This window comes from Lissotriton vulgaris, chromosome 1_1 (assembly GCF_964263255.1).
Source record: "Lissotriton vulgaris chromosome 1_1, aLisVul1.2, whole genome shotgun sequence".
Taxonomy (NCBI): Eukaryota; Metazoa; Chordata; class Amphibia; order Caudata; family Salamandridae; genus Lissotriton; species Lissotriton vulgaris.
Genome location: NC_141685.1, coordinates 455,903,075 through 455,921,832, shown reverse-complemented (window position 1 = coordinate 455,921,832; position 18,758 = coordinate 455,903,075). Strand labels below are relative to the sequence as shown.

Here is an 18,758-nt window from a genome sequence, read left to right as displayed (position 1 = left end):
TATAGGGAAACCGGTACAGGATTTGAAGGGCACAAAATCCACCAGGCCATTTTTTTCTATTGCCCCTCATTAAATACTGATGCCATGTCCGCAGAAATAAAAATATATCTATATATATATTCCAAATTCTTCGTCCGACACCAGCGTGTCTTCAACTAGTCTTGGTTGAATAAACAACGGACGAAAAAGCCGAACCCGCTGAGGTGCAAATTTCAGTGCTTTATTTCATTTCAAAGAATGAACACCCAGCAAGCCCGCATGACACGTTTCGTCTCTAGCCACTGGCTTGATCACATGAATCCACCAGGCCATGTTTTTTCCATCGCCCCTCATTAAATACTGATGCCATGTCAGCAGAAATAAATATATATATGCAAAGGACATTGGAGCGGACAGTTACAGACTTTTGTTTCTTCCCCCCACACCACCAACCCATCAGCAAGAACATGTTGCATGCTGGGAGTTGGAGTCTCTTCATACTTACTTGATTACCAACTGGTGAGCCAACGCTCTTATGGGAGGAGTCCAGTGTCGACTGCAATACTTGCAAAGCAGCCCTATGGAAGTAATGCGTGACTTTGTATTGGGGCTTTAGCACTGAGGAAGGCTCTCTGACGAGCCGAAATGCATTTGCTGCTACCAATTCAAGTGACCGTGAAATAAAGGGTTCCCACAGAATTCCCCTTTGACCTCCGCGCTTTTCTTACCAAGGGAAGTGGTCAGCTCATATTTTCGTGCCAGGAGCACGAAACGGTTGGTCCTGCTGACAAGAGACACGAACCAGACTGGCATCGCGCTGCTTGCAGTGTAATTTGTGCTCGAGGTATCGAAGTTCGTTGTCCGCCAAGGTGAAAGGAGAAGGAGTGCGACAGGGGTAATTACCCCGACAGGACGTTGTATGCCTAAACGGCAGTCCCCGCACAGCCAGAATCCGAGCAACTTGGTCCAGCAGCCCGAGGGGACCTGAGGGGGCTCTGAAGGACGCAGTGACTTCACAACAAAATCACACCAAACAGGACTGCAAAGGACATTGGAGCGGACAGTTACAGACTTTTGTTTCTTCCCCCCACACCACCAACCCATCAGCAAGAACATGTTGCATGCTGGGAGTTGGAGTCTCTTCATACTTACGTGATTACCAACAGGTGAGCCAACGCTCTTATGGGAGGAGTCCAGTGTCGACTGCAATACTCGCAAAGCAGCCCTGTGGAAGTAATGCGTGACTTTGTATTGGGGCTTGAGCACTGAGGAAGGCTCTCTGACGAGCCGAAATGCATTTGCTGCTACCAATTCAAGTGACCGTGAAATAAAGGGTTCCCACAGAATTCCCCTTTGACCTCCGCGCTTTTCTTACCAAGGGAAGTGGTCAGCATATATATATATATATATATATATATATATATATATATATATATATAATTAGGCGGTAGCTATTAATAGGCTATTTTACTTTGTAAAAGCCTGACTGATTTTTTTTTTTGTGTGGTTGTGACATTTCCATCACAAAACAGAGTCTGATTAAGATTTGAGGAGATGTGTGAACAGTAGAGGTGAAATGTTTGAGTGTGTCAGAATTGATCTTTTGTAAGTTTGTGAGGCCAGAGGTTTACCAAAGCTGAGTACGTTCGGTAGGCATACCGATTAACTGGCCGGTGTGAATATGCAGTGACTTGCTGGTGAAAGTGCAGCTGAGTGCCTTAATTGACGGTTAATTTCATATTATGACTATGTTGGATACAGCTAAAAGTTCTGTTCTTTATGCTGAGGTGCTCTTCTTGTGTAGATGTCTTGTGTGATTCACTCTAGGTACAGCTGGTGTGGTTATCCCTTGTTGGTTTCTCGTAAAATCAATAAAATTGGTTATAAAAAAAAAAGTACTGTTCTAATGTGTTTTTTAGAATGTATGGTATGTCATGGTGGACCATGCTGTTGTGAACACAGTGATACTCAACTACATAGTGTATCTGTGCTGTGTTGGAGGTGTGTGTAGCGATCTGCCTAGCAAATTGTGAGTTCCGTGATACCCAACTACATGGAGTATGTGAGCAGTGATAGATGTGCATGTAGTGTTATTTCTAATGTCTAATGTTGTAGGATATCCATATAAACTATGATGTCTAACTGGCGATGTGTACTGTTGTGAGCTCGGAGATCTTCATCCATATGAAGTATCTTAGCAATGTTCCCCTCAGCAGACTCTTTGCCTTTCTGAAGAGTTCAAAAATCGTAAACAGAATTTTCAAGGGCTATACAGCACTAGCTGTGCTTCAACCCTTAAGCAACAAAAAATGTGCCTTGCAGGCTATTAAACTGTATTTAACAGAATACACTGGTGAGGACTGGAAAAGACTTGTGACCGGTGTGTAGATTCACCCAAATGTATATACAAGCCCTGGTCCCTTTGGAGAGCTGGTGATTGGTTTTAGTTAGTCATCCACAGACTCTCAGCAGCAGGTCATGCCCCCCCTCCACCAACAGACTCTTTGCCCTTCTGAAGAGTTCAGTCAAATGAAACACTTTTTTTAAGGGCTACAGAGCTGTGCTTCAACACTCAAGTGACAACAAAAACAGTTAGCTATGGAGTACCTTGAATTGTATTTACCAGAATGCACTACAAAGGACTAGGACACAGTTGTGATCAGTGTGTGACTCGACAGCCTAGTAACTGCATATTGTGTCTTTGCTGTGTTGCATGTGTGTGCCGTGTTTTATTTAGCATGCTGTAGGTTTGATGATGGCCAGCTATATGGAGTCGAGCCGTGATGGATGTGCCTGCAGTGTTATGTCTATTGTGTACTGTTGGGGTACATCCATGTGAAATGCGAAGTCAAGTTCAAGTTTAATCTTTATTTCGTTGCCTTGCAACATAAAAGATACAATAAAATATAACCAAACATAATAAAATTCACCACTTATAGAACTTACAATTCATTATAGTTGAGCACCCCGTTATAGAATCGACATTTCATCATATTAGGACACACAAGATTACAATTTTATATTTGACGCAGAAAATGAATAAATATATTAAAATGTTTAAAAATCAAATTAAAAAAACATTAAATTGGTTATAACAACCGGGAATTTAAGAAGACACAAATAGCTAGACACGATTCATGATTTGCAAGATTTCAGGATGGCAGTTTTTCCTTATTTAAAATGAATGGTTTAATTTCCGTCTAATAAAATAAACGGCCAATAAAAATTTGCTGATTCCGAACACAAATACTTGGCTGGTGTCCGTACTTAGGATCCTACCAGCTGCCCTCTGTGAGATAGAACCAATATTACGGCACAAGGGGACTATCCATCTTTTCCTTGCCTTAACGTAGCTAGGGCAGAACAACAATGTATGATAAATATCCTCCCTTTGATTATTGGTGCATAAACTGCAATAGTCATTATCAAATGCGAAGTCCAATTGGAGATGCATACTGGTGTAAGATCAGTGATGTTCAACTCTTGGATATAGCTGAGCAGTGTTGGATGAGTGTGCTGCGCTACAGTCACAATGTTCTATTACACCATACTTACACCATTCTTACACATGTTCTACTTACACCATTGCAAACAATATAATTGATGTCGCTCCAATGAGGGAGTATGTGATTTTGTTACAATCAGAATTGATACTTTCTCCCAACTTTGGTTGGAGACAGCAAGAGTGGTTCTCAAAAATGCCTTTTGGTCCATAGATCTTCACTTTTCACAGGGATTCTTTTTCGAAATCTCTTTAGTTACGAACAGCAAGAGGATTAATAAAGAAACACGTTTCTTCTTTTTTTTAACTTCGTAGTAAACTGTGAATAGAGGAAGGAACACAGATGTATTTTTCATTTCTTATAAAGTCTACTTGGGAGGACCAGGGCCCTGTGGACTGTGCTTGTTACATTTTTGCAACCTGATGATTCAGTGAGTTTACACTTACCATAGATCTTGTCCCAGGTTTGTAAATTGAGTACCAACAAGTTAGTAAAATAGCATAGTAACAAAAGTAATATGTGTTAATTAGAATCGAAGTATTTACACAACACAGATGTGCGGTATGAAACATAATATATTAAAACAGGTGAATAGCATTATTTTGCTTTAAAAAATATTTCCATTACAGATATCAAGGCTGTACAGCGTTCTAACAGTGTCTCGCGTTTGTGGGACACAAGCTTGTGAGGTAAGAAGCTGGCAGCTGCCCCGGTGTCAGAAATGAGATGAGTTATCTCAGGCAACAGTCTGATGCTGCTTTCTTGCTTCTCCTGCATCCTTTTGCATGATATAGAGAGGAAGGTATCTACCAACTCCACCCGTGGACTGGTCGCCATTGTGATCAGATACCCAGACAGCTGTCACCTCTTCCGGTGTCTTGAAGAGTGAGATGTAACAAGAAAACACTTTGCGACCTCTGACCAGGGCTGAAGAAGGTGTGTCTAAGTAATGGCAACCGGTATGCTGAATATTATCAATTTCCTTCCCTTGCAATTTCTCTTTACAGTGTCTCTTATAGCACCACTATAAATTACGCCACACCCTGTTGTCTTCTACCAGTCTCCCACCCCACATTTTTGCCTCCCACTCTACATTTAAACCACTTTGGATGTCAAACCATTGGGATTTCAGAATTAAACTCTTGGAACGCATGTGAAAAGGCTTTAAATAAATGTTAGCTAACAGTGCCAGGCCCAATAAGTTCCTAAAAAATAAAACCTAAGAAAGAATGGAATTTTAACAGTTAAGGTAGTAACAAACTCTGACCTCCTCCCTCCACCACCATTCATGCTTCATAACCTCTGATATTAGTTCAATCAATTAATCAGGGGGTTTGTAGAGCGCACTACTCACCCGTAAGGGTCTCAAGGCGCTAAGGGGTGGGGGGGAGGGGGAGGGGGAGGGCAGCTCCGCTCCTGTTTAGTCGAAGAGCCAGGTCTTGAGGTCCTTCCTGAACGTGTGCAGGTTCGGAGAGTGTCTGATGTTCACAGGGAGCTCGTTCCATGTCCTGGCTGTGATATAAAAGAAGCCTCTCCTGCCTGTTCTGTTTCTGCGGATGCGGGGGACTTCTGCCATGGCGAGGTCGGCAGAGTGGAGGTTTCTCTTAGGTACGTGGAAGGATAATCTCTCGTTAAGGTATTTGGGTCTGATGTTGAGTGATTTGTAGGCGTGGGTGAGGAGTTTGAAGGTGACCCTCTTATTTACTGGCAGCCAGTGGAGGTCTCGTAGGTGTTGGGTTATGTGTTTGTGACGTGGTGTCCCGAGGATGAGTCTGGCTGCAGCGGTCTGGGTGGTTTGGAGTTTGTGTGGAAGGGTCATGTTGATGCCGGCGTATAGGGAGTTGCCGTAGTCCAGTCTGTTGGTTATGAGCGTGTGGGTGATGGTTTTCCTGCAGTCGGTGGGGATCCATTTGATTACGGAGGATGCGCAGGCAGTTGAAACTGGTGGAGGCGATGTCGTTGATCTGGCGGTTCATGGAGAGGGAGGAGTCGAGGATTATGCTGAGGTTCCGTGCATGGTTCGTGGGGTGGGCGGGCTCCCAAGGGCGGCGGGCCACCAGGTGTGGTCCCAAGCGAAGGTGCAAGTTCAGAGAATGAGGACCTCGGTCTTCTCGGAGTAGTGCTTCAAACAGCTGTCCATCATCCAGGCTGCCAAGTTCTTCATTCCTTCCTGGAAACAGAGTCTGGTGTATTCGGGGTTCTTTGTGAGTGAGAGGATGAGCTGGGTGTCGTTGGCGTAGGATACAATGCTGAGCTCATGCTGTCTGACGATGGCAGCGAGGGGGGGCCCATGTAGGACAATTCCTTATTGCATCAAGTATATCACCCATGACATCCAAAAGGGATGAGATGACCGCTTCCAATAGATGGAGTCTCAAAACCAACAAAGACTATCAACCATAAAATGACACACATGATCTAAAGACCATTTAATAGCTCAGGATTAGTGCTTAATTTGGGCCTGTGGTTGCTGGTGGAGCCCACCGGCACTCATTATGGGAACAAGGGCTTATTTTTCATTCATGAGACTTTGACCCACTATGAGAGAAAGGCAGAAAAAGAGGAAGGAGGAAGGAAGAGAATGGCGAAAAAACAATGAGAAAGGGCGAAAGCAGGGTTGAAAAAAAACCTGCAGGGGTGAGATTAAGGGTAAGGCAGTGTAGGATGGTGCATGAAAGAGTAGCATAAGATGGAATCAAGGCTAGAAAGCCTTGGTATCTCGCAACCACTGCTATTCAGCCGCACTGGAAGCGGGCTTCTCAGGAAAACTTGGGGTAACAGCACTTATTATTTTATGAATTAAGTAGTGCGTAGGAGGAAACCTCATCAGCACATAAAGACACCTATAAATCATGTCCCTAGTGTCATATGCTGTTACTAAATAATAGTGCTTAGGCAGACAAATGAATAGCTTTGCTGCTAACGCTCCACTTGCACAAATTTGCACAAACTTTATGTAATTGTTTTGAATGCTTTTAGAATTACATTTTTAGCTGCCATTAAATCACCGACTGGCTATAGACCTGCGGAGCCACCTCTTAGAGATAGACTGCCGTCTTGAGGGTCAGCGGTCCAATTGTTTTTCTTCTAGCTCCTTAAAAATCACGCTGGCTCGACCGCGCAGCCTGTGATACGTGGGTGAAAGCTCTGAGGGTCGCGCTTTGCTGCTAACGCTCCACTTGCACAAATTTGCACAAACTTTATGTAATTCTTTTGAATGCTTTTAGAATGGTCTTAAAATTGTTTTAGAATTCAATTTTTAGCTGCCATTAAATCACCCACTGGCGGCAGACCCGCGGAGCCGCCTGTTAGAGCGAGCCCGCCATCTTAAGGATCAGCGGTCTAGTTGTTTTCCTTCCTGCTCCTTAAAAATCACGCTGGCTCGACCGCGCAACGGGCGGGCCACAGGCAAGCCCGTCTGCGCCCAGCGCCAGCGCCAGAACCCCAGGCCAAATTTCTGCCCACAAATACAGACGGCAACAACTCTATGATATCCGGATTGGTGAGTGTCTTGCTTGTAACCAATGGTAGGGGGGATAATGCCTGAAACCTATAAATGTTTGAGCTGTTGCTTTCGTTTCTCCCACTATTGGGGACCGAGGGGAAGGATCGTTTCACATTGTATATAGGGAATAAGGACACCTCAACATGCAACAAACGTCAAGACTTAAGACAAGCTCCCCCTATACAAGTTAGATGGAAATAGTGGCCAGGATAATGCAATCAAGGTACAAGTTCAAACTTTAACTTGCATACTATTGAATACGCGATCACACGTAACACACAAATATGAACTCGAATGCCTCCTGCAATTAGACAAGCCAGATATTGTATTTTTAACTGAGACCTGGACTGACGCCAGCTCTGATCCTGACTGGAATATAGCCCTTCCGTTAGGATACGCAGTGGTGCATCAGGATAGGACAGAGGGAAGAGGTGGGGGTATAGCTTGCTCTACCGAGATGGTCTAAAATTGCGCCATGAGGCTTCGACGCTGCTTTCAACAGAGATGCTACAGTTCACATTTAGATTAAATGACCATTTTACATTTCAAGGTCTACTTGTCTATAGTGCCCCTGGGCTTAGAACCGCTTTTTCACAGGCCATATTGAATTTTTTAGACCTAAGCTCCGAGTCAGATTTTTTCACCAATTTAGGGGATTTCAACTACCACCTCGAACTAGAGAATAATCTGGACACAATAAGACTAGTAGATAACTTGGCAGCATATGGGCTCTCCCAGATGGTCCGGGAACCCACCCATCTGATAGGTCATACCTTGGATGGTATTTTTACAAACCAACCGGTATAACTGTTACAAAGACCGTATCATTACCTTGGACTGACCACAGAGCTTTCTATTTTGAGGCGACAAATAAAATACCTAGCCTATCACGTTCAACTTGCACTATAAAAGAGAGTGTCTGTAAATGGAATAAGATAAAAAAGGAAGATCTGGATCAGGCTCTAAATCCTGGCCCGCCCCTCTTAGACAGTGACAACGACACAGCAGCCAACCAGTTTGATAAATGGGTGAGAGTAGCTGTGCATGGCATTGCCCCAGAAAAAGCTAAAGTAGTTAACTCCTTGGACGCTCATGACGAGCTCAGCTCGTCATGATGTACACCTCCATACACTCATGACGAGCTGAGCTCGTCATGAACAATGGGAATGAAGAGGAGCCAGCACAGGAGGAAAATAACACCTGCATCGATGGTGTTAAAAGAGCATCAACAACTGCGCCCTGATATAGTCAGAACTTAAAAATCATAAAAATGGAATGCAGAAGGAGGGAACGGACTTGGAGGTCAGATTATAGTACTAAACATAAGCTAGCCTATAACTGTAGCCTGGATGATTATAAAAAAGAAATCATTGAAGCCAAACGTGCCTATTTCACGGCTAAAATAGGAGAGACGGAACACTCCCCTAAGGAACTTTTTTAAACAGTATATGCGTTAGCTAAACCTCAGCATATGGCCCAGTTCAGACCAGATCAAGCCCTATGTAATTAAATGGCCAAATTCTTTCAGAGCAAGGTACAGCTGATCTATAATCTTTTAAATATGGCCACCACTGTTCCAGTAAATATCCCTGCAAACTCAAAAGTGTGTACAACATTTAGGAGGCTGTCACACTTTAGGGCTTTGACTATGGAGGAGGTTCTTGACCTTCTGACATTAACAACATCCGGTTTGCCAATCGACCCATGCCCACCAGCAACGTTCCAAATAGTAGCTAATACTATTAGCATACGCCTTACCCCTCTCTTGAATCAAGTTACAAGAACGGGTAAATATCCCAGCGTATGGAAAAAGGCCTGCATAAGGCCTATCCTTAAAAAGCCTGCTCCGGACCCCTAGAGCCGAAAAATTATCGGCCAATCTCCAGGTTATCCCTGGCAGCAAAAATATTGGAAAAGGGGATGAACAAAGAGCTGATTCACTACTTAGAAGAGAATTTACTCCTGGACCCTACCCAACATGGGTTCAGACCCTGTAATTCTAAGGAGACTACTCTGGTGCTAGCCACGGAGGGAATCCGGAGGATAGTAGATGAGGGGGTAGGGCGGTAGAGCGATCCTGATCCTACTAGATCTCTCTGTGGCATTTGAGACTGTGTACCATACAGTGCTGGTACAGTGGCTGAGAGACGTAGGGTTGGAGGACACCGCTCTGACCCTCCTCTCCTCCTTCCTTGAAAATAGGGAACGAAGCATTAACTGGGAGAACTTACAGTCCAGAACCTTTCAACTCCCATGTGGTGTTCCGCAGAGATCTGCTTGTCACCAACTCTCTTCAACATCTACGTGTCCTCACTGGCCTCTCTAATCAGAAAGCATGGTTTCTCCTTGATTATCTATGTAGACGATTCGCAGCTTACAATCTCGGTTTCTAAACCATCAGAAGTAGTGGCTAACAGCTTTCATGTATGTCTAAAGGACATCATGACTTTCTAAAAATAAACATGGACAAAACTGAGGTACTTGAATTTGGTAAGGGACCTCTGTTATGGAATTACAACTGGTGGCCTATGGAGGCGGGAGCCTGTCCTAGTCCAGGGACCAAGGTAAAGAACTTGGGGGTGATTCTAGACAAGCAGCTTAATCTGTCGGCCCAAATTAACCAGCTAACTTCCTCCTGTTTCTTTCTCCTAAAAACATTGAGGAAAATCTTCCCCTTTATTAATTAAAGAACCGTTGTAGTAGCACTTTTTCTATCCAAAATTGACTACTGCAACGCGCTCTTTGTGGGAATTGATAAAGCACAGGAGAGGAAGCTGCAATCATTGCAAAATGCTGCTGCCAGGCTGCTCATGAACATCCCCAAGGGACGCCCAACATCAGAGGCTATTAGAGCTCTACATTGGCTTCCTGTTTAGCAAAGAGCTAACTTTAAGGCTCTTTGTATAATACATAAGGCCCTGTATGGAGGAATATCTGGGGAGATGAGGAAACTTTTCACAATGTACTCTCCCGCTAGATCTCTCAGATCCTCAACGAAGGGCTTTGTGTGTATTCCAAAAATACGCAAGGCAAGATGGGGGGCCGCATGTTGTCATTCTGTGCGGCCAAGCTCTGGAATCAGATGCCATCCACATTGTGACTTCAACCTAACCGGATGATGTTTAGGAAGGAGCTGAAAACCTGGTTGTTCTCTGAAACGTAAAGCATCAGAGTCTCACGCTAGTTAATCATGTGTCACAGTCAGCACCAAGACGCCAAGGCATTTGTGCGCTTAATAAGTAATATTTCAAATCAAATCAAATAATTGTGCCTTTACCAATTCCTTTGCTCTTTGACCTCATGAGCATAGTCATACAGTTCTTCAAAGCCTTGTTCAGCTAAGTACACAAATACCTTGTTAGTATCATATGCATTTGTCTTTTCACACTTCATAGTGGTAGTGGGAGGTTACATTAATACATTGACTGCTATATTTACAGGCATTTAAAGTTTTATAGTATTGTTACTGTTGTCTCTTCTGGCAGCTAAATCTGAACCTAAAATATTTTTAGTGATGTATGAGCACCAGAATTTAACATGGCTGACTATGTTTTCCCACACTTTATTCTACTTTCTTCAGTAGCTTGGAGTGAGATTCAGCAGTTGCATGTGATTATTTGTGGGACCATTCATTACTTTTGCATTAATTTCAGGTGATCGGTCTAAGTAAATAATAGCTTACTTATTTTTATTTTTCCATTAACAGCTGCTCATGCATATCGTTTTAATCCAATGATAATTTTTGTTTCTTTCTTTGAGAGAGAGAACCCTTTTGCACCTTGTTGTCTTTTTTTCCCTTTACTGTTTGTGTGAGTTAACTGTTATCATTTGACATTTTTACTTGTTGTGCCAGTTTTTTAAGTCTCGCCTAGGCAGCGCTTGCGCGGTCTCTTTGAGACATGCTGTATTCAAGTATGGACTTGAAGCTCTGCCCATTTGCGGCCCATCTTTTCAATTGGCTCCTTTCACTTTCCTATCTAAATGTTGCTTTTAATTAATGAATAGGCTTAGTAGTCCCTACTTAGTACACCCTTTTCTACTTCTGTAACCACCCATGAGGACTAGCCCTGTTACTTGTGTTGTTACTCTGTATGCTTTTATTCCAGTCTGTGAGCACTATCTTCTTAAATGATTTTCTCTTACTGCACGCACAAAATGCTTTCTTGCAACGGCGCCCGCTTTTCCACTTTCTGCTGACTGTCTGCTCCTTATCGTTGTCCTGCCTCCGGTGCCACGCTTTGGGTTTCAGCAGGGTGCCCGCTTTTATATTTTTATTTGTAATGGTGGCCGCGTGTGATATTTTCAAAATGCGTGGCTCGCCCAATTTGCACCTTTTTCCTCTAAATCATTTTGGTTTTTTGGCAGCGTGGCACGCTTTAACTATAGCGGCTGCACGCCTTCCTTTCTTTCCTTTAGCAGCGCGGCACGCTTTAATTAGAGTGTCTGTGCACCTTCCTATCTTTTCTTCGGAAGCGGGAATGGACGTGCGCCTTACTTTTCATCGAGTACCAGGCAGTGGCACAGCGCTCCTCTCTTTTCATCGAGTACCAGCCAGTGGCGGCCGCACGCCTTTATTTGCTAAATAAACGCCTCGTTCCACTCCATTATAACCAATGGCGGCCGTGCATGATGTTTACAAAATGCGCGACTCACCCGACTAAGATGTGTGTTGTGTATGTTCTCAACTGCCTGGACTTTTCAGCAGGGGGAGCTTGCCTTCTGCATTCTTTGCCAGGCTGGCTCGAATATGTGATGTTACATCGCATGCCATTACAATGCCGTTGTTACAACGACCGCGTTGTTGCATCGCATACCATTACAACTCAAGTCGTTACAACGACTTGCTGTAAAGGGTGCTGGATGTTGGAATAGTATCATTTACTATTCCAACTCCAGTCTGTGCAACAGTAGGGAAGGTGTTGGATTTTAAATACCTTCTGCCCCTACAGCAAGTCGTTGTAACTACTTGCGTTGTAATGGTTTGCGATGTAACAACGCGGTTGTTGTAACAACCGTGTTGTAATGGCATGCAATGTATCCCGGCTGGCTCAACCTCTCATCATTCTGTGGTCAGGCAAGTGGATACAATTTGTTTAACTTAGCAGGATGGTTCGTAACCGCGCTTTGATACTTGCTGATTTGGCGGGTGGTTGTTAAGTGTCATGAAGCGGCTGGCACGCAAATTCCGCTACTACCGATTAGATTAACCTATGTTGTTTCGGTCTGCGTCCCTCCTTATCATGGTAAATGTGGGTGAAAGGGCCTTGTCGTTTTATAGTCCTTTGTGCTCAGATCATTGAGCTTTTATTGCAGAAAGAGTGTTTGAGCTAATATTACAGAAAGAGTGTTGCGAACCATTATTGCATTGCAACCACTGAGGAAGGAAGGAAGGTGAAGTATAGTGGCTCACGCCGCTGTAACTGCTTCAGTTTTAATCTATTAACATCTACAGTCAGCGGTACCCAACAAAAGGTCTCCATAGGGGGGTGTGGTGTCTTGTGAAGAATTTTCCGTGAGTGGAACAATAAGTGTGTAGCATTCTGTGAAGAGCACAGAGACCTTGTGGTTTAATTATAACCGCCTGGCTGTATGCACAGTGAAGAGGCCCGAATCTGGGATGTATTACGGCCCGGGGCTTTAACGCTGGGTGGTGTAGGAACAATGGCAAGTACAATAGTGGTTAGTATCCTGTACCTTGTAGGTTCATGGTTCGTGTGTGTGTGTGTGTGTGTGTGTCTGTGTGTCTGAGTCTGTGTCTGTTTTCACTCTCTGGCTGTTATAATGTTCAGTCTTCTTATAAAACAGCTGGCCCGTGTGTCGCCTTCTGCCAGTCTCGGCTTCTCTGCCAACAGTGCTTTGCATGATGGGATATATATGCTCACACGGAGGCCGTCTAAGTGCTCCACAGAGAGAGGGCCCTTCCATCTTGAGGCCCCTCTCCTAAGCTTTGTGAAATGCTAAACGTGTACCACTGCCGATATCTGGGCCCCCTTTCAGCAGCAGGCCCCGGCCAAGTGGCAATCTTGGACCACCACCTGGGCCATGCGCTCATACTTACAAACTCAGAGCGAAACTACAAGCTCTATGATTCAGGGTGCTGCTGGTTACAAGACCGATATTTAACGTCCAGGGGACAAGCAGACAACTGAGGTGCTTTACTCTCCAGTTCACCAAAATATTTAGAGCCATACACAATTAAGAAATAGTCCAGATCCCTTCAAACTGACATTGTAGTAGAATTCATATAGCACTTACGAGCTCTGACGAGGCGTTGAAGTACTTTAGGTGGGGCAGCCAACTGAGCCCGAGGTTAGTTGCTGACAGTGGTTAGTCTGGTATTATTCCTGGCTACTGGGTCTCGTCTTATGTTCCCAAGCATACCACTCCATGCATTCCCTGCAGGTTCTTTGGGGTGATGGATTCAATTATGTTAACCAGATTGTGTTATCTTCCTAACAGACATCACTCGTCATGTCTGAAATGGTGCGAGGTGTTTACTCTGAACATTCTAGCCTCTTCTTTCCTTTCACAAGCCATTGGTTTGCGGTTTTAGTCCATGTGATCTGAACCAAGACTATAACCCACAGAATGCACTACTTTGTTAAATTAAAGCCTATTCTTGGAAATACATAATATCGCTGAAATTGCATTTTCTGATGAGCCAATTGTTTTATTTTCTTTGTTTGGTACCTGAAGTTTTATGTTTTCATTCTAAATCCATAAATATATTTACTAGAACAAAGCTAAAGCGTGGGTGCTGCCATTGTAACAAAAGTAAACCAATAGAAAAAAAAAGCATGCGGCTGCCATTTCTTTTCTCTTTATTTAATTTTCGCAGCACCTGTGAATTAACTTTGAACATCTTAAGCTAAGCGCAGGTGCCGCGGTTGCTTCAAAAGTAAAGAAATAGAATGTTTTTGTCTTATTTCTTTACTTTTGAATCTATCTCGGCAGCCATGCTTTAGCTTAAGATGTTTAGAGCGCGAGTGCCACAATTGATTTGCATTGCAATAGGTCTAGTTTTTCTGAAAGTTTGAGCTATTGTTGTTGCATTATTATTAGCAATGCTAATAGCTCAAACTTTCAGTAATGAAAAACCTATTGCATTGCAAATGCTTGTTTCCATTGGTTTTGACCAAATTGTTTTCAACTTATTTTAAAAATCCAAAGGGATTACATCACCATCTGCATGGTTTCAAACAGATTGGTGGGTAGAGGTCATGGCCATGGCTGCCTCAGATGTCTTTCTCTGCTGACCTTCGTTTTAGGTCTCGCGTTGCCTTGCAGTGCAACGTTCTGCTCGCTCTGCGAGACCACTTGTGATCAAGGAGATTTCAGAAGGGGACTTGAAGCCCCTCCCCTCTTTTTTATTCGCTGGCGTAACCGTTTATGCTAAACGGTGGCCTGCTATTGGAAAAGAGTTTTTTTTGTGGCCGCCCTTTCCCCTTTTGGTCCGACCCATCCGGAGTGGGTCGTTTGCTTCACGGCTTTCCTGAAGCAATTTCTTATCTAAAGAAGGTGTATTACCGTGAAGCAAAGGATCCAGTCTGGATGGACCATCCCAAAAGGAGACAGGGCGGTGTGTTAAGGTTATCTTTTCATTTTCCGGTCTGGTCACGGGTGGTTACTAGGGTCTACGCTTATGCTAATGAGGAGTTGGCACTTGTAGATATTTACGTACAGGCAGGAGACGCCCTTCATTCACCCACATGGTCACCGGCCACATTGGCGCCACTTTAGCTCCTTTTACTATCAGTCCTCGTTTATTCCCCCCTTCATGTGTCCGCCGGACGCTGTAGCCCAGGCTCCCCGCAACCTCCTTCCCCGAGCTCAGCGTCCCTCCGCCCACGTGTTGGTTTGCAGAGGTCGCATGGTGTATTTACACTGTAGTGTGCTTCACTGTGGCCGCACGTGTCTATCAATGGAGATTTTTAGTTGCTGGCGGTATAAGATTGTGGTGTTTGCTGTCGGTGAGCAGATTGATGGGTGGTAGAGGCGCAGAGTCTGTTGTCGCGCATGGCGCCACCTCCTCACTACTGCTTTGAGGGTCAGTGAGGGAGATTTAAAAAGGCGCTGCGCAGTGTTGCTGTTCACACGCGGCGGCAATGAGGGCTTTGTGCGGCGTGGCTGCAGTGGTGCGTTGTGCACTCCACGCGGGTGGTGCCTGCCCTGTCCCTGCTTCCCTTATTTGGGACTCTAGCCACGCTTCTCCTGTTATCTCTAGTTCTGCGGGGATTGTGGCCGTGCAGGGTGTGTGGCCTCAGCCATGTTGGAGGAACAGGAGGCAGACAGTGCTTCAGGGGGAGGGGCAGTGCCACCAGGATCGTCTCCTAAAGCTTGCCACTGCTCGCCACCTCTTTGTGAGTGGTGCGCTCCGGGATATGTAGCCTGCCGACCGCCCCAGAAACAAAACTCGCATACACTGGAGACAACCCAGCAGGTGGTCTCCCACCTGCTCCTTTTCTGCCGGTGCGAGGGCTGCGCGCGGACGTATGCTTGAGTGCCCGGCCAGGGAATTACTTCCCGCTCTGCCCTAAATTCTCGCACCTGTCGTTATCGCTTGCAGGTTCTCACTTCCTCTGCATTTTCTACCCTCCTTCCACACGCTTGTTGCTTGCTTATTCCCCTAAATGACTCTCCTAGAAGTGTCTTCGCAGACAGGATAGTTTATTATGCCTGGCAGTTGTAAAGTGAGCCTCCATGACCTTGGACATTTAGTTCCACGTTGAGCCGGGGCAGCATTTGTTACCAAGGGTGTATGCACTGGACATGTTCAGAGGGGTGTCTCGGCTACCTCAAAGCCCTCGAAAGGGCAGTTGCTCTAGCTTGTTTAGGGGCGGGGCAACACTTACTCCTCTCAAGTATGTTGCATCATGGAGACATTTGGATGACATGCAGACATTCCATAGCAGTAACCGCTTTGTTTTTGAGGGGAGCTGTCTAGAATTAGGGACTCACTGCTTTGTTGAGAATGATGCGTTCAAACCATAGTGTGTAGCGTTTAGAAGGCAAACATCATAGGCCAAGCGCTTTACCTTCGCCAAGAATGAGGGCTTGAATATGAAATCAGGGACACAAATCAATGACGTCTCGTTAGTTGCACGCCCCGTGCAGAGTACAGGGGATATACAGGAATGTAAATTGTTATGTAGTCTCAATACTGAATCTTTCTCAGTGTTAGTGCATCTTGAACCCGGGGCAGTGGTAGACGTAAATCTTTTATGATCACAAAATAAAAAGCTAGATTAGGAAACTAAAGTTGCCAGGTTTGTCAGCTGACACCTTAATCGCTAAGAAAATCTTTTTTAAGTCTTGTGGGACACAGGGTCTTTTGTTGGGCTCTGTTTTACGTTACCAGATTTTGGTGTAGGGTTCCATTGTGTGACTCTCAAATGTGGATTGGTGGGGAGAGAGGTGTTAAAATAACTTTTTTGCAGCATGTGGTTACTCCAGCCCCAAGTTGGTCCATGAAGGTGTTTCACAACCACATAGGTGCTTGTCCCTGAAGGCACTTTGCTCTAACCTACCATGTTTGCGGGTCAACCTTTTTGATTACGATGATCAATAAAATGGCTGGGACTCAACATAGAAAGCATGAGTTAAGTCCTTTATAATAGAAAGGAAAAGCCACTCTAAGACCTTTAAAAGCATTGCAGGTGCCCTGGCTCTGCAGAGGGGTCTCAAGGGTGGACAGAAAAATGTGCCTAAATTACAGTACAGACACGAAGCTTGCTTCTGACTGCTTGGGTATTTGCTGGTAATGCAGGTCGTCCCGTTCTCCTAGTTTTAAACGGGATCCCACCTCTTCCTCCTTTTGGACATGGTTTCGATGGATTCGCGGGAAGGAGTGCTTGATGCTTCACAGGCTATTTAAAAAAGCTTAAAAGCTGAATTACGGTTTGATTTGGTGTACATGTAATCTGGAAAGGGCATTTTAAGATCAAACTATCTGCAGACAATCCGACATCTGTTCTGTGGCACCAGCCGCCTGTACTAAGGGTTGAGCAGTGTGTGACAGAGTGTCCCTCACCACCCCTTGTTGTAAATATTTTTGTCCACCCTAAGCGTGGAAGGGTATTCTCAGATGTGAGACCCTTGCTCATTGCACCATCAGGATTCAAGCAAACCGGGCCGAAGACGGCTGTAATGCCAGAAACCGGTCCCCGGGAGCTTGTTTCCTTCCCAGTGTAAGAATTGGCTTTTGTAGTTTGATTTGCCCTGTTCCCATCATGCACTGGGACAGGAACAGACTAATTTGCATACAGCCAGGTTCTGAAACTGGGATGGTGCAGTGAGCTAAAAAACGGTGTTGGATCTAGCCCTTATCTCTTGACTGGGTGAGAGCTTTCTGCTTAATTCAGAGACTCTGTCCCTCACCACCCCATGTTGTTAATATTTTTGTCCACCCTAAGCGTGGAAGGGTATTCTCAGATGTGAGACCCTTGCTCATTGCACCATCAGGATTCAAGCAAACCGGGCCGAAGACGGCTGTAATGCCAGAAACCGGTCCCCGGGAGCTTGTTTCCTTCCCAGTGTAAGAATTGGCTTTTGTAGTTTGGTTTGCCCTGTTCCCATCATGCACTGGGACAGGAACAGACTAATTTGCATACAGCCAGGTTCTGAAACTGGGATGGTGCAGTGAGCTAAAAAACGGTGTTGGATCTAGCCCTGATCTCTTGACTGGGTGAGAGCTTTCTGCTTAATTCAGAGACTCTGTCCCTCACCACCCCTTGTTGTAAATATTTTTGTCCACCCTAAGCGTGGAAGGGCATTCTCAGATGTGAGACCCCTGCTCATTGCACCATCAGGATTCAAGCAAACCGGGCCGAAGACGGCTGTAATGCCAGAAACCGGTCCCCGGGAGCTTGTTTCCTTCCCAGTGTAAGAATTGGCTTTTGTAGTTTGGTTTGCCCTGTTCCCATCATGCACTGGGACAGGAACAGACTAATTTGCATACAGCCAGGTTCTGAAACTGGGATGGTACAGTGAGCTAAAAAACGGTGTTGGATCTAGCCCTGATCTCTTGACTGGGTGAGAGCTTTCTGCTTAATTCAGAGACTCTGTCCCTCACCACCCCTTGTTGTAAATACGTCTTGTGAAAGGCAAAGGCTGCCACTTTCCAACTCGTTCTTTTACTCATATAGAGCAGTTTCTCCCCAAGAGGCAGACTGCTCTGTGATCCTAGCTGCATCCTGTCCCAGGTCTCCCGTACACCTATCATCTGAACTGACTTCTGCAGAGCATCACCAGTCTAAATGAGTATCCTTCGTTGCTGTGTTGCTTGGTAGGGTTCAGGCAGCCACCTTATCTGACATCATCACACCTTTCTGGAAGGTTCTCGGGCTCTCTGTAGACCTCATGCTTGAGGACACTGGTAATTGACTTTTAGTGCGGAGTGACAGTGTTACGAAGTGGTAGGCCTGTGTTCACACGGAGGGCTTCTCTTGCTGATGAACACTCAATCATGACGGGTAGCTCTGAATACTATTTCTAGCCTATCATCACTTGTGCGCCTAAGCTCAACACAAGCCTGGGCCATGACGAGTCATGGAGTGGGAGGCATCTCGCAACACGATTAGTGGACTCATTCTATGTCCGAATGCCCGCTTTCTTGCTGTTATTTTAAAGCAAGTGCAGCCCATGTGATATACTAGGTCAGAAAAGACGAGCGTAGCTTCCTGTTGAGGTTCACTCATTCCCTGCCTGCATAAAGTACTTATGACCGTCTTCGTGGGATACTGGCTTAGAACAAAGCTAGAATTGTGATACTT

At 45.0% G+C, this 18,758-nt stretch overlaps 1 protein-coding gene across 2 annotated transcripts in view; it reads left to right on the top strand.

The window, feature by feature from the left end:
• Positions 1–18,758, top strand: part of JAK1 (Janus kinase 1) — a 436,233-nt gene that overhangs the window by 36,057 nt on the left and 381,418 nt on the right. Inside the window, exon 1 of one of the 2 annotated variants that reach the window (XM_086953634.1) lies at positions 4,397–4,418. The exons of the other annotated variant lie outside the window; for it this stretch is intronic. The gene's annotated coding sequence lies outside the window, so the exon portion shown is untranslated. Of the gene's footprint in view, positions 1–4,396; positions 4,419–18,758 lie in introns of those variants that run through there. 2 annotated transcript variants of the gene reach the window in all.